Source organism: Lactuca virosa, chromosome 4, assembly GCF_052849685.1.
Source record: "Lactuca virosa cultivar CGN04683 chromosome 4, Lactuca_virosa_CGN04683_v6, whole genome shotgun sequence".
Lineage (NCBI taxonomy): Eukaryota > Viridiplantae > Streptophyta > Magnoliopsida > Asterales > Asteraceae > Lactuca > Lactuca virosa.
In genome coordinates, this window is record NC_136429.1 from 12,543,309 (window position 1) to 12,559,853 (window position 16,545).

The following is a 16,545-nucleotide window of genomic DNA, read 5'->3' on the forward strand; positions in this document are numbered from 1 at the left end:
CGACAGCTTCGATGAAGGGTATGTTGATTTGAAGAGCCTTTATATGATCTAGAAACTTCTGGTACTCCTCTTCCTGCTTCACTTTCTTAGCTCGGGCTGGGTATGGCAGTGGACTCGCCGAGTCCATATTCTGTACTCGGCGAGTAGAGCTGTCAGATTGAAGATTTTGATTTTCTGCTTCCTCCTTCTGTGATTCTTTGGGTGCTTCATTCTGAATAGGGGCCATAGGAGTGATTATTTTCCCACTTCTTGTTGTGACTATGTTTATGTGCGCGCCTCGTGGGTTGTTTTCGGTTTTGCTAGGAAGTTCGCCCGGTGATCTTTGGTTTATTTGTTGAGCAAGTTGCCCTAGCTGCGTTTCTATGTTGTGGATAGATGCTTGCTGGTTTCTAAGCATGGTCCTTGTTTCTTGAATTGCAGCATCATGATCACTATGTCTTTTTTCTGAAGCAGCTACAAATTTGGTAAGCATTTCTTCCAAACTTGGTTTTCTTTCTTGTGATGGCTCCTCCTTTTGGTAAAAACCCCTTCCCTTTTGCTTGAACTTCTCCTCCTTAGCCTTCTTGTACTCGTCATAAGGGAGCCACTCTTTCTTTGGTCTACGTCAATCTTCATCATATCGGTCCCCACTTGAGTAACAAACTTGCACCTTTTTGTTGCCATTCTCATCCAAATCGCAGTCTCTAGTAAGGTGAGGCCCATTGCAATTTTCGCAACCCACCCGAATAGCATGTATCGTTTGGTCCATTTTATCCATCCTCCTATCCATGGTTTTTAGCATAGCCATAACTGCTGACAAGTCTTCTGAAGCTGCATAGGCGGCCCCCCTCGTCACATCACTTCTTGGATTGTGGTATTCTCTAGAATGCTTAGAGAATTCTTCAATTAGTTGCTTTATCACTGGAGGTGCCTTTTTCGTGAGTGGACCTTGCGAGTCAAGTAATTGCCTAGTGGTAACATTTACTCCATCATAGAAGATGGAGACTTCTTGTTGACTATTGAGGTCATGATGTGGGCAATTCCTTAGCAGGCTCTTGTACCTCTCCCACGCTTCATATAGTGATTCTCCAACTTGTTGTTCAAAGTTAGCTATGGCTTTCTTTAGCTTGGATATCTTGGATGGCGGGCAGAATTGATCAATGAACTCTTCTTTCATTTGGGCCCATGTAGTGATAGATCCTGGGGGCAATGACTTGAGCCAATCCTTGGCAGCACCCTTCAAAGTAACCGGAAGCATGCGAAGTAGCTGAGTTTCCCGAGGCACATTTGGAACATTGAAATAATCAGCTACATCATTGACTTCGTCCAAGTGTTTGTAAGCGTCTTCGTGGTCTTTGCCTGTGAAGGGGATCTCCTTAAGTAGAGCCAGGATGTGACCCTTGAGCTCAAAAGTAGCAGTAGCGGGGATTGCGGGTTGCACAAGTCCCGGTCTGGTATCATCGCGTATCCTCTTCCTCCATTCCCCCATGGGGACTTCATCAATGTTAGCCATGAGAATAGCTAATTCGTCGTCGGAATCGGAAACGTGACCGAATGTAGGGTCTTCTTCTTCCTCGGTCTCGTACTCGGCGTCTTCTTTAGTAGGGTCTTCGATTGTCAAAGAGGCGATGGATTCTCCTGATTTGCTGCTCTTCTTCTTGCTGAAAGCGGACTTTAGGTTCTTTAGTGGCGAATTCCTTGAAGAAGCGGATTCTCCAACGGATTTTCCTTTGTTCTTCCTTAGGGCGGATTCCGGGTCGTCTAGAGGAGGGATCAAAGGTGTATCAGATCCTCGGGTCATGAAACAACTGCAAATAAAACAAGAAAAACGCGTAAAAAGAACAAAAATGAAATAAAAGCTAAAACTGTGAACAGTGATGGACTCGCCGAGTTTCGTCGAGTGCACTCGGCGAGTTCAAGGTAAAAACAGAAAAAATTTCTACTTAATTTATTAAAACAGGGATTGATCAAAACCTATACTAACAACTAAATTACCTCAGAATTAACTTTGTCTAAGATAAATCCCACACAAATGATCGATAAAAATAGAAATTAGTGCTAATTTAGAACCGTTCCCCGGCAACGGCGCCAAAAACTTGATGTGTGTAAAATGCACTGGTTTTAATCCTACTTTTGAGTTATAAATTAAGCACACAAAGGCAGTGAACCTGTCTTTTAGTGGTATAGTTGGGTAAGTAGAGTGTCGAACTCAGGGAACGGTAAATTAAAACTAAGGACTAATTTTATCTAAATTAAATAGTAAATATGGGTTTTCTCTAGTTTTACAAGACTAGAAACTTACTAATACTACTTGGGCTAAGAACTAGAAAAACAAAGATTTAACTGAATTTAATAATAAAAGGGACTTCTGTTTAGTTCAACTCAATTGATCCTATGGTTGATATTATGGTAATAGTGCAATGGATTAATTCTTCTATTGGCTACCGATTCAAGTGATTAGCCTTGCGTTCGCTACGATAATCCTTAGAAAACAAACTAACTCAAACAGTGATCAATTGTCTAATTTAATTTAATTCACTAGATTATTTATTCGGGTTAATTTAGACTTGTAATAGCTAACTAAATTGGTCCTTTAGTTAACCTCTTGTTGATGGTCATCAAACAAGCTCACACATGAATTTACCTAATTTTTCTTATTAATTCTAGTTTCACGTTCATTAGTCCTAGACATATGATAAAGTGGTCACATAAACATATGGGGTTGATAATTAAAAGATGTTCATACTATTTAATTATCTTCCTATTAACAGAAAATTAGTTATCATTCACACATAAGGTTCTTTAACAAGCTAGAATCAACAAAATCACCAATATTAAATTAATCCTACCATAAAATCAAACCATAATATCAATTTTGTATCCCCAAACAGAAGTTTTAGAGTTTTAGCTCATGATTGAGGTAATTAACAGCAATAAAACGAATTCTAATTGTCTAACCATAATTGAGAAACAATAGATTAAGTAGAATGATGAGAATGTGCCTTAAATCTTCTTCGGAATTGGATTCTAGGTTGTATCTTCGTTCTCTAGGGTTCTTCTGGCTCTTCAATCGCAGCTTGCTTCTCCCCAAAGGTTCCAGCAGTCCTTCCATCGGATTAAGACCCACTATTTATAATTATCACAAAACAGGGTCTACTCGGCGAGTAGGTCGTGGACTCGCCGAGTACATGCGTGGACTCGTGTTCGACAAGGAATCTTGACTTTTCTTTCAGGAACATTCTAATGAACTCGCCGAGTACATGCGTGGGCTCGCCGAGTAAGTGTGTAGTTTTCCCTTTTCCTTCATTCTTTGGTCTCTAATTGCTTCTCCTTTTTCCTTTCTGCTTCCAAGCATGTCTTTTGGACTGAAAACACAATATAAGCATTATTAAGTACCTTTTGTCCATATTATGCATATAATTAGCCAAAAATGAATAGAAATATATGTTAAACATATGATTAATTATGCACATATCAATTATGTTTAGACTTGAATAATTGTTGCTACTCGTCAGAAATGACGAGGAATATTATTTCCTTTCATGGTTTGTACAGACAACGTCTTAGATATTCTTTTAATAATGAGAATGATTCTATTAATGGTTATTATAATGGTGTATTTTATTTTGAAGCATTGCCTTGTGATGGTGTATATGAAACTGTGATGGTTGTGGACAATTTAGGAAATAGTGTGTTGCATATTGATTCATCTAATGGTTTAGACAAAGCATGCTTGTGACATTGTCATCTTGGACAAGTCAACAAGAAGCGCATTGCCGAACACTAAAAGGATGGAGTGTTGGAATCATTTGACCTAAGGTCGGATGATAAATGCGAGTCTTGTTTGCTTGGAAAGATGAGTAAATCAACATTCACAGGTTCGTGTGAAAGAGGTGAGGGATTGTTGGATCTCATACACACCGATGCATGTAGGCCTTTCAGATCCACCACAAGGGATGCAGGTCAATTTTATGTGACTTTTACCGATGATTATAGCAGATATGGATATATCTAGTTAATCAAGCATAAGTCATAAACCTTTGAAAAGTTCAAAGAGTTTAAACATGAAGTCGAAAATCAATTGGGCAGGAAGATCAAGATACTCATATCTGATAGGGGTGGTGAGTATCTTAGTATCGAGTTCCGTGACTACCTCAAGGAATGTGGAATTGTTTCACAATTGACACCTCCTAGGACACCACAACTTAATGGTGTGGTTGAGAGGCGTAATAGAACCTTTTTGGACATGGTTCGTTCCATGATAAATTGAGCTTCGCTTCCAATATCATTATGGGGGTATGCCTTGGAGACTGCTGCCCATATCTTTAAACTAGTCCCGACAAAGAAGGTTTCCAAAACACCCCACGAGATGTGGACATGGAAGGTTCCCTTGTTGGCACATATCCAGGTTTGGGGTTGTGAAGCTTTTGTTAGACAAGAGACTCACGAGAATCTTGAACCTCGAAGTGAGCAATGTATTTTCATTAGCTACCCGCAGAATTCCTTTGGATACTTGTTCTACAGACCTAGTGAGAACGTGGTCTTCGTAGCACGGAGGGGAGTTTTCTGCGAGAGGGAACTCATATGCAAAGAGTACAGTGGGAGTATAATTGATCTTTAATAAAGTCAAGAGTCAAGCGATGAAGGAACCTCTAACACTAGCACTCAACCTGAGGAAGAAATTCCTATTGAACCAATTGACGAGTCGTTACCTCTTAGACGTTCCACTCGAGTTAGAATAACTCCAGAGTTTTATGGTTTTCATATTACTATAGATGGTGATACGTTTATCAGTGATAGTACACTGGTAGATTTGGATGAGCCTTCTAACTATAAGGAAGCCATGGCGGGACCTGATTCTGCTAAATGGAAGAGGCAATGGACAGCGAGATCCAGTCCATGTATGATAATTAAGTTTGGAACTTGGTTGACAATGTACCAGGTCGTAAGACAGTTGGGTGCAAATGGATCTTCAAGAAGAAGACCGACATGGATGGAAAGGTACACACGTTGAAGGCACAGTTGGTTGCGAAGGGCTTTACTTAAACCCTAGGGGTTGACTATAATGAGACCTTCTCACCGGTGGCCAAGATCAAATCTATTAGGATCATGCTAGCCATAGTTGCGTTTCATGATTATGAATTATGTAAGATGGATGTCAAAACCGCTTTCCTTAATGGAAAGTTGGCTGAAGATGTTTACATGTGTCAGCCAGAGGGTTTTGTCGATGCTAAATATCCCAATAGAGTGTGTAAGCTTGAGAAATCAATCTATGGATTGAAACAATCTTCTCGCAGATGGAATCTTTGCTTCGATGAGAAAGTCAAAGAGTTTGGTTTCTCTAGGAGTGAGGATGAATCTTGTGTATATGTCAAAGCTAGTGGGAGTATAGTTAGCTTTCTAGTATTGTATGTTGATGACATACAACTCATAGGAAACGACGTTCCAACCTTGCAGGAGGTTAAGTCCTGGCTTGGAAAGTGTTTCGCTATGAAGGATCTAGGAGATGCTGCTTATATTATGGGAATAAGGATTTTGAGAAATAGGAGTAAAAGACTAATTGGATTCAGTCAAAGTACTTACTTGGATAAAGTTTTAGCATGGAGAATTCCAAGAAGGAAGAGTTACCTATCCAGAGAAACACCAAGCTGAGTAAGACTCAGAGTCTGAGTACCGATGCCGAGATAGCATAAATGAGTCATATTCTATATGCTTCCGCTGTTGGTTCGATCATGTATGCTATGAAATGTAGTCGCCCTGATGTGGATTTTGCTTTGAGCATGGTCAGTCGATATCAAGGGAACCCGGGTAAAGCTCACTGGATAGCAGTCAAGAACATTCTTAAGTATCTGCGAAGGACTAAGGATTGGGTCCTTGTACTTAGTGGCAGTGATGACTTGAGAGTTACTGGTTATAGTGACGCCAGTTTTTAGACAGATCGAGACAACTTCTGTTTTGAGTCTGGTTGGGTGTTCACACTCAATGGAGGATCAGTGACTTGGAAAAGTTCCAAGCAGGAGACCGTGGTTGATTCAACATGTGAGTCAGAGTATCTAGCCGCAAGCGAAGCGTCAAAGGAGGCTATACGGTTGATGAACTTCATTGGAGACATTGGAGTTGTGCCAGCCATAAAGGAGCCCATGGAGATTTTCTGCGATATCGAATGAGCGGTTTCCTTGACCAAGGAACCAAGGGATCATGGAAGATCCATACATATCGACAGAAAAATACCACTTTATCAGACATTGGGTAGAAGATGGACTCCTCGTCGTCAAGAGGGTATCATCAGAAGAGAATCCTGCAGATCCCCTCACAAAGGGTCTGGGTAGGATTAAGCACGTTTAGCATGCGTGGAGCATTGGTCTAAAGGATGATATTAGTTTTAGTGACTAGATAGATATTTTAGAAACTTGTAATAGATAAATGTAATTGACATTTGATGATTAAGTAATGAAGATTTATTTATGAGTATTGTTTACTATCTTTTGTCAACTGTTTATCTTGTGTTTCAACTTTGCATGTTTTACTTCCTGAATAATTGGATTGTTCAAATTATCCACATTCGATCATACTTTGGAAGTAAGTATTGAATTAAGACTGTCATGAATTGGCTTGTAGATTATCTAAGTGTTTAGACATAGCAATTGTTTGCTGCAACGTTCATGAGTACTCCTGAAATGGGGATTTGAGTATTGGATTAAACCCACGCTCATAGAATTACTTCATGGAATTTATCACGAGTATGAGACGATAATATCGTATAATCTTTAAACCGAGATATATGAGTTTTTGTTTACGAGTTGGTTGTGCATTGATAATGCATAAACGCATCAGTAACTTGATGTTATAAAACGTATTGTTGTGTACGATTTGATGAGTAAATAGTACAAGCATATAAGTCAAAGTTTATATGTTCCTTTTATCCCAAGGGGGTAAAAGCGATATCTTGGGCCCCTCGATGATTTTGTGTTGACTTATGTGTCGGGCCCGATCAGGACTGAATTGATGTGTTCAATTAAGTTCTACGTCATACAAATCAGAAATCAGGAAACAAACTGTTGGAAAATAAGAATAAATTTGTTCCATGTCTTTGTCCACATGATATCTTGTAGAACGGAGGATTATATGATCCCTTATCTAAGGATACACAACTGACTAGGTCAGAGTTCGACAACGGCTTTTGAAAGCTACAATTGCTAGTCAAATTTTGAAGTCGTACTTGCAATTATAGTTATTAGACTTATCCAAGTGGGAGACTGTTGGATTAGGTGTCTAAGCCCATAATTATAATTGGTATGTACTTGATTTGATAGTAGCATGGTCCTTTTGGGTTGCCTTCACCCTAGCAACTTGACAGGATGACTTTTGGAGAGAGAGGTTGAATTTATTATTTGGAATAATAAATTGATTTATTAATGTATTATGAAAATAATATATTAATTAGAAATCATGTTATTTAATTAGTATTTAATCATAAATTAATTTTGGGATTAAAGGAACTGATTAAAGGAACATGGGCTGTTTTGCAAATCATTGATAGTTATGAAACTGGGCTGATGGACTCCTAAATTAGGAGTGGACAAAAATCTATAGGGAGGCCTTATAGATTTCGTCTAACGCTTCTTAGTAGGAGTCCATGGGCTTCTTAAGCCTTAAGCAGGAAATTAGGGTTTCCTCCAGAAACCCTAGCAGCTCTCAGGTATATAAGAAACCCCTGGCTTATGATTTTCGGCCCTATGCTTTCTAAGAGAAACCCTAGCCGAAATTCTAAGTGCTTTCCCTCTTCTCATCCTCTTGCTAGTGGTGTTTGTGAACCATTAGAGGTGCAAAATTTGAGGCACTAAGCTTTCAAGAGTCAAGGATGTGCAAGGTTTCTTGTTATTACTACATAACAAGTTAAGGTAATGATCAAAGCCCTTTATTATGTAATTTTCGAATTATGTATGCTATATCTAGGGTTTTGCTTTGGTATTCAATTTGCATGTTCAGCTAGTGAAAAACTTAGATCCAAACCAATTAGGGTTGCATGAACACATAAGTTGTAGTTATGCTCATAACCCTTCAGTTGGGTGATGATGTTGTTGATGCTATGTCATGGGATGACTTCTCGACCAGGTTCCAGGCTGAGTTTGCTCCCATGATTGAGGTGCAACAGTTGGCGCGAGAGTTTCAGGATCTCCGCCAGAATACTGAGACTGTAGCAGAGATCATTTCCAAGTTCTGGGAGATGGCTTTGTTGGTACAGCAGTACGCAACGGATGAGGAAATGAAGAAGGTAAGGTATCATGATATGCTGCGGGATGATATCAGGGAGTTCGTGAGTATTTCATGATGCGAGACCCTGAATGATATGGTTTCTAGAGCCCGAGAGCTGGAAATCGATTTGGAGCACCTTGGGAAGAGGGGATCAGATCAGGTGCATATAATGGAGGGTCCTGGGAAGAGAGCATTTGAGAGGCCAGCAGGGTCGGGGTCAGTGCAGCACGTGCGGGAAACTGCACGATGGAGTTTTTTGTTCCAGGGGTTTGGGCTGCTACAAGTGTCGTAGGGTTGGTCACATCAGTAGGGATTGTCCTCAGGGGGCAAGCCCGGTATGTTTTCAATGTGATCAGGTGGGCCACTATAAGGCCGACTGTCCGATGTTGATGGGAGGAGCAGTGAGTGCGCCTGCTCCGGCTACCTTGAGGATTACCGATGGACGAGATGGTAGGGCAGAAGCCCCAGCGGAGAGGAGTCGGGCTTTGCAGTGTCAAACAGGGGAGGTCAGGACTCCAGCAGGCGATGTTGCGGGTATGTATCTTTTGCTTTCTTTTCGGTTTTATCTTAATTCTGTTGTTTGGAATATTGCATCGGTTTTGGGTAAGCATATATTTGGTTTATTTCTCTGCTTATGTTTAGGTTATATCTTCGATATTATTATATATCATTTGCATGCCATGAATCATTAGTGGTTTAGTCAAGGATTGTTTCCCTTATAGAGGGTTTGGAGTGTTTGGTGTTATCTTGGTTTGTAGTCAAGATCGGTTCGGGGGCATCGTGTGGAAGGTTTATGGTCAGAATTTAGCGAGTTAGTTATCCAGTATCGCCAACTTTTAGTGGTTTTAGCATTGGTGTGCGGATTGGCTGTTGAGGGTGCCGAGGGAAGTGGTCTGTTGTTGCGGCTTAGATTGGAGCATTTGTCCTTGGGACTTCAAGATTTGAGTGTGATATCATTTTAAGCATATGGGATTATCAGTAATGTTGGGATTCGGGAAGTGTTCAGTTGGTCTTCAGGGGTTGTGTGGTCTTTTGGGATGGTTAGTAATAGAACACTAGCATTAGAGAGCGCCAGTTGTCAGCAGATTGATCATTGGATGGTAAGAAGGATTAGGAATCCTTCAATTCTCATGTGTTGTGAGGACTTAGTTGAAACAAAGTGGGGGAGAATCGTTCAATTATTCGGGACATAATTAGGTATGAAACTAGGATGAGTTTCGCATCCCCATCAGGGAGGAAGGCGGCCCGAGTGGCTGTCTGGATTAAGGATCATGTGAGTTGGGAGTTCGGGAAACTTCCTAACATTGGGTTCGCATCTTCTTGGTGTTTGATAGCAGGCTTTGGGGGACCCAGGTTAGGGTCCAGTCATGACTCCAGTTCAGCTCAGGTGTTGGGTCGAGTGCGTGCCCAACTCTGGATGTGTTTGAATTGATAGATTAGCGGTAAGGCTTTGGCGGTAGTTGTGGCAAGGTGGAAGTGTTGTAAGACTGCAGGGTGAGCTGTAGCATTCACTAGCGGTCAGTTAGTGTGGGAAGTGTTGTGAGACTACGGGGTGACCCGTAGCATTCATTGGTCCTTGTACAGTGGTAAGATTTTGGCAAGTCTATGAACTACCCACAAATTTCTTCTGATGGTTTAGGCCAAGGTGGGCCTATTCGCAAGGCTGTGGGAGGGCCACAACATGTTTGGAATCAGGAATTGGTACGTCACGGGAGACCGGGTATGAGATAAGACTATAGTTGGTCCTGTAGCGTTCAGTTTAACATCAGGTGGGTGTCGTGATGGTTCAGGTAATTATCATCAGTCGAGGTTTTCTTTCGGAAGTTTCGTGGGGCGACTGTGTGAGTGTCTTTTGATTTAGCAACCGGGCGGGAATCCGGTATTTCAGATAGTTGGCAGACAATTTGGGACCAGGGAGGTCTCGGCTGTTTGTGGGAAGCTACCAAGAGGAAGCGCGATGTTTCAGGCAGTAGTCGTGATTTGAGGTTTTGTGTGGGAGTGGGGTAACTGGTTGATTGGGAAATGCTAATTCACTCGTAGTGGGATTAAATAATCTCAGAGTATTGATTTGACCCTATTGTGCAGCTCTCGTCTGAGTCTAACCACTGTAGGGATGAATCTTCTACTTGAAGGATTATCTGAGCCTTGTGTCAAGTATAAGTGTTTTGTAGCTGTATATGGTCAGTGACTTTGTTTCCTTTGAAGCGGCAAGGTTGTTGAAATGAAATCATACCTCCTTAAAGATGAAGGATTCAAGAGACCTATGTACAGAAACCACCCATGGATGCATCTCGATTGAGACAAACTTTTTCACATGGTGACAATGTTTTGAATTTAAACCATGTGAAGGGAAACCATCTAAAAGTTTGGGAAGAGGATATTCTGTTAACATTACACCATGTTTTTCAAGCTCTTGTAGATAATCAACTTCAATTGGTTGAAGAAACAACAAGGAATCCCCTTTTTCACATAATCGAGCAGTTCTTCCAACTCTATGAACATATTCAGTTGCTTCACTAGGGGAATCATACTGAATAATGCAACAGACTTTTAGAAAATCTAGACCTCTTGCAGAAACATCTGTTGATAATAAAAGAGCTGATTTTTCTGTTTTGAAAGAAATAAATGTTTTGACTCGGTCTTCATGATTCATGTTTCCATGTAATCTTAAAATGTTACATTGCATAAATAGATCTTTCTTTTCTGTTTCTGTTTGTGAATTTGATAATCCGTGAAATTGACTTAAAAGTGCATGATGGAAATTGACTGCATCACATGTTGAGAAGAATACCACAATCTGAAATCACAAAAGAAAGAGTCTTTACGTATACAACACTTTATCCAGACAAACATCATTACCTTTTTAAGGATGGCTTTACCTTTTGAGAAGGTTCTCTAGTGAATAGATTCTTTATAATGGAAAGAAGCACCACAAGACGAGAGTCACAAGGTACTAGAGTATGAGAAAACTATAAGAACAATGCAATTGAAGTGTATGAAACTATGAATGTGTTTCTTTTTCTTTTTTTCTATTGAATTACCTTTGACATATCTCTGATTCAGTTGAGGTGGAAGATTATATTCCTCATTTGAAGCAACTGATACTTTCCCAGAGTTCTTTAATCTTTCAATCGCATCAGAAATCAATGATGTAGCTTGCTTACTAGATGGTTGAATCTTTTTGTCATCAAGACCAATCATAATTGGATCTTCCAAACTGATGTTTGCAAGATGGTTGACTTTTTCATTTAAGGTGGCTAACAAGGGCAAATTTTGTCTCACAACTTCAGTATCTTTGCCTTTTGAACCCAAAATATCAAGTATCTCTTCTATCTCTTTACCAAATCCTAGTTCAAGAATCTTGTATGGATTGTGTAAAAGATCAAACATGTAGAAATGAAATACAGTTTCCTAAATGGGATTTAAGAAATCAAATCTGTCTGCCTCATCGAATATTATCCAACGCAAATTCTTATGAACAAATGATGTTGTGTGTTTTAAATGATCCAGTAAACATCCTGGAGTTGCAATATTCCTGTATATAAATGGTCACGTGTATGTTATAATTGTTATTTACAGTAAAAACTGAAAGGGAAATACTTTGATTTTTTTAAATCTTGATGAAATAAGTAGTGAAAAAGTTGTTACCTTTACGCAACCTGGCTTTCTCTTTTGACCTGTTTTCACCGCCCATTATAAACCTGGAACAATCCAATGGAATCGGTGCAATAACTTCTGTAGATTTTCATATACCTGCATGCATAGCTCGTGTGTTGGTACAAGCACCAATTCTGTTATCAGAGTTGAATTTAAGTTAGCACCTATTTAAACATAAATTTCTATGTTTCTGTTTAGCAAGATAATGATGGATCATATTCGAACTATATATGAAATTTCTCATCCTAACAACTAAAAGGATAAGGAAATTAATGGATGGAACAATAATTCATATGGAGACCAAGAGCACATACCAAAAGTACCATCAGATCGTTGAATCCTAGGATCACACTTTTACAACCGACGAATGACAGGAGCAAGGTATGTTACAGTTTTGCCTGTGCCTGTAGCAGCATTAACGAGCCTGTAATTGTTCATTAAGAAGCGAAACAATCAACAGATTAAAGAGATGGACAAAAAAACGAAGAAATGAGAGATTTAGACAGACACAGATTGGGAAGGAAATTACACATGTCTTCCTAAGAGAATAACTGGAATAGCTTGCACTTGAACTAATTTTGGAGCTTGATAGCCCATTCTGTCTGTCAATGCAAGCAAATAATTCAATTCATAATAGAGCTAAACTGAAAAGCAACATCCATTTTTCAAACGATTACAAAATCGATCCAATCGCAGGATTCGTTGTTCAGAGCTCTGATTGATTTATTAGGGTACATAAATCCGAGCGGGAAGAAGGACGCAGACACCACACTGTTCAATCTATCAATCATCGGGGAGCTCCAATGAAGATCGATTTATGATACAATGGATCGACAAAATGGATCTTCGGTGTCGGTGTTAGGCGGTGGTAATTAGGGAGGAAATAAATGATTGAGAGATAGAGAAAGCGGAGATATTAGTTTGTCGTAGTGGTAGTCGATGAAGGAAATAGTGGTAAGCCGTCGAAGGCGATGGTTGTTGACAGAGGTAGGTTGGTTGTTGGAGGGCCGAGGGAGGCGGTCGACGGAGAGGGGATGATTGTTGGGTTTTGAGCATTCTAACACTCCTATGGTGTACATGCAACCCTATAAACCTTGGATCTATGTTTTCTCTATTATACATGCAAATATTAACTATTCCAAGGTTTCATCCTAACTAGCATATTATGAAGCACCTATACTACAAAGTTCTAGTTAGATGACATACCTTTTGATTTAGCTTGATGTCTTCAAGCTTTAAGAGCTTAGCCCCAATAGTGTGTAAGCCTCAAATGGAATCACAAATCACCAAAACACCTTGGAAGAACTTGAGAGAATATGTATGCACACTAAAATCGGCCCACTCTTATTTTCACACACTTGTTCCAATTTTGTGAGCCAAGGACCCCTTTATATATTATGGAGGATTAGGGTTACATCCATGTAAACCCTAATACCCATGACCTTTCATTTACATAGGATCCATGGGTTAAAAGCTCCATGGACCATCCATGAAAGCTTAGCCCAACCTAAATGAACTTGGCTCATTCCATATATATAAGAGTCCATATTTAATTAGTTCTTTTTGATCACTTAATTAATTCTAAATTAATTCTTGATCAATACTAATTAAATAATATGATTCCATATTAGTATATTAGAACTTATAATATATTAATATAAATCATAAATATACTATTCTCAAAAGACTATCCATATAAATTGTGCCGGTGAAGTGCAACCCAAATGGACCATGCCGGGTCGGGTCAAGTACATACCAAATATAGTTATGGACTTAGACATTAATCCAACAGTCTCCCACTTGGATAAGTCTAAAACTATTATTGAGTATGATTTCAAAACCTAACTGGCAATCGTAGCTCTTAAAGCCGCTGTCGAACTCTGACCTTGTCAATGACTTGTCCATTAGATAAGGGATCATATATTCCTCCATTCTAGATATCATATGGACTGAGACATGGATTATAATCATTCTCTCTGTCCATTTGTTGTTTCCCAATTTTCGATTTATGATGACTGACTGATTGAACAAATCAAATCAGTCCTGGCTTGGTCAAGCACTCACATGTGTCATCGCTAAATCATCGAGGGGCCCACAGCTATCGCTTTTATCCCGAAGGTAAAAGGAATGGATAAACTTCGACTCATATGGCTTGTTCTACTACTTGTTGAATCATACACAAAGGCACGTTTTATAACATCGAGTTACCAAATGCGTTTTCGTGCAATCAATGTATAACCAACTCATAGTAACAACTCATATCTCTAGGTTTGAAGAATATAAGATATTATCGTCTCATGATCACTCGTGATAAAATCCATGAAGTGATTCAAATGAGCGCGGGTTGAATCCAATACTCAGAACTTATGAGCACTCATGAGTGTTGTAGCACCACTTTGTCCACCAACTTGGACCTCTACAAACCAACCCATGACAGTCTTGATTCATATCTACTTCCAACATATGACCGACTGTGGATGGTTTGAATAACTTAATCATTCAGGAAGAGCGACTTAGTTATTCTGGAAGTCAAAACATGCAAAGTGAAACACAAGAATAAATGAATCAAATATGGTATCAAACCCTATGAATATAAATAAACACTTTTATTTATCACCATACTGATTACTCATTATTCATTGTTTCGGTTTTATCAACTTTATACTTGAATTAAAAACACTAGTTGTCCCATGCTCCAAGCATGTACACTATATTTTTCTTAAACAATAGCTTTGCCATACACCAAGTATGCACTCTATGTTTGTCTATGATCCTTACTTTGTGAAATAAACCAATTGAAACTTTTGCTCCCACTAGCTTTGACAACTTTTTCAATCCCTGCAGCCTCATGAATTGAAACTTTTGTTTTCTATAATTAACATTGCTAACTTGCAACAGTAACAATAATTATCATGCTCCCACTAACATGATGATTATTAACATAACACTTATGCTCCCACTAGCTTTGACATGTACTCAGAAATCAGCTGGACTTCTAGAAATCAATACTTTATTGACTTCCTTACCAAAGTTCAGATTTCTGATACGAGATGCTTTGATAAAACTTTATCAAAATCATACACCTTTCCTTAGATAGCATGCATGTGTGTCTAAACAATTTCAGAACTATGAAAAGGGATGTCGTAATCATAGTCTCAATTGTTTAGACCTTTTACCATCTGCTTCAAATCTACTTGGTGGAAGTGTTTCCTCACCATCATTTTCATGAATCGGAGAGAAACCTTATGACCCTTAGATTTTATGGTGTATGTGTTCTTATCCATGTGAATCTGTCAAAACCATAATCACAAGACAAGGTTAGTGACAAATCCAAACTCATATGGACTGAACTTATGCAATCTTAACTTCTTGCCACCTGGCAGTACAGGGCCTGCCATTTCTTCCAAGTTGTTATGCAACCAATTTGAGAACTCTAAGAACTCATATGCAAAACCAACTTTAACTGGAATGGGTACAGAAATAGAAGTATGTCAACACGATAGGTTATAAACCTCAAGTCGTGTGCTAGTGAAGAACCTCAGGTTTTACTCTTGATTAGTTCTTGAGACTTTCATGACCTTTAAGACTCCCACTGTCCTCTTGACATATAAGACTCTCTTGTCAAATATTCAAGGGGTAGTGCGGATTCTTTATCAAGACAAACACTTCACACAATTGGCCTTAGTTGGTCTTTGTTTAATCCAAAACATCACAACTTACCAACTTCAAATGTACAAGAGTAGGACACTTTTACTCTTACATTTGACAAGTGTTATAAACCTTTCTTGAAGATATGTCACTCAACTTATAATCTTGGAGTATGACTCTAAGACTTGTTTTGAAACGAAGTATGACTCATCTTCTTGATTTAACCATTTCAACAATTCATGACTCCTCTTCTTAGTCATAAGAATGCACTAAGATGTCCTTAGAAGACCAATTGTGATGTGGTTCTTAAATCACTAAGATGATCACAAAACATGATACTAAAGTACTCTCCCATCTTTTCAGATTTGAGAAACTTTTATCTTTCTGCCTAATTTGATTCTTCTCATTCGTTCTGCCATACATTGAGACTTTTCCAATGTTTCAGAATTATACTTAATCTTGTAAGTATAACCATATTTACTAAACTTTAGTAAATCATGACGAATAGTCTTATCGATCTTTGTGGTGGACTTGACCAGTGCACAAGAATGTGTACTCGATCCCTTTAGTCCTTTACTTGATTCACACATCCATGTGAACAAGTCTTAATTTTCCAATGCTTGAAAGTTCACATTCATCATACTATTCAACTTGCATGATTCCAAGTTTCGGTCCAATTGAAACTTGGGCGATGAGGAACTTTCCTGATTTGGTAAATTTAGACACTACCACAAATGAAAGAATCAAATCCATTTTCCAATATTGCTGTCAGTGGAATCATATAAGCAACAATTTTCCACAAATACCATTGTAAGGATACTTCAAATAAATAAAATTAAACAATTTTCTTTTATTTTCAAACTTTGCGGAAAAACTTATCCTTACATTCCACATGGAAAATTGTTGTTATCTATTCCTTGCTCAAAATTCTGATGCGATCGAAATCCACCTTCGCGATCAGAATCAACATATACTTCCTTTAAGATTTCTCTCTATTCTTTGATT

At 38.9% G+C, this 16,545-nt stretch overlaps 1 non-coding gene and 1 pseudogene across 1 annotated transcript; one reads left to right on the forward strand and one right to left on the reverse strand.

Annotated features, from left to right (window-relative positions):
• Positions 1-604: 604 nt before the first annotated feature.
• On the reverse strand, positions 605-12,489 carry LOC145104123 (DEAD-box ATP-dependent RNA helicase 17-like; annotated as a pseudogene).
• LOC145110285 (small nucleolar RNA R71) lies at positions 1,002-1,108 on the forward strand. Its single transcript, XR_013709669.1, has one exon. It is a non-coding gene; the product is annotated as a small nucleolar RNA R71 (small nucleolar RNA).
• Positions 12,490-16,545: the final 4,056 nt, after the last annotated feature.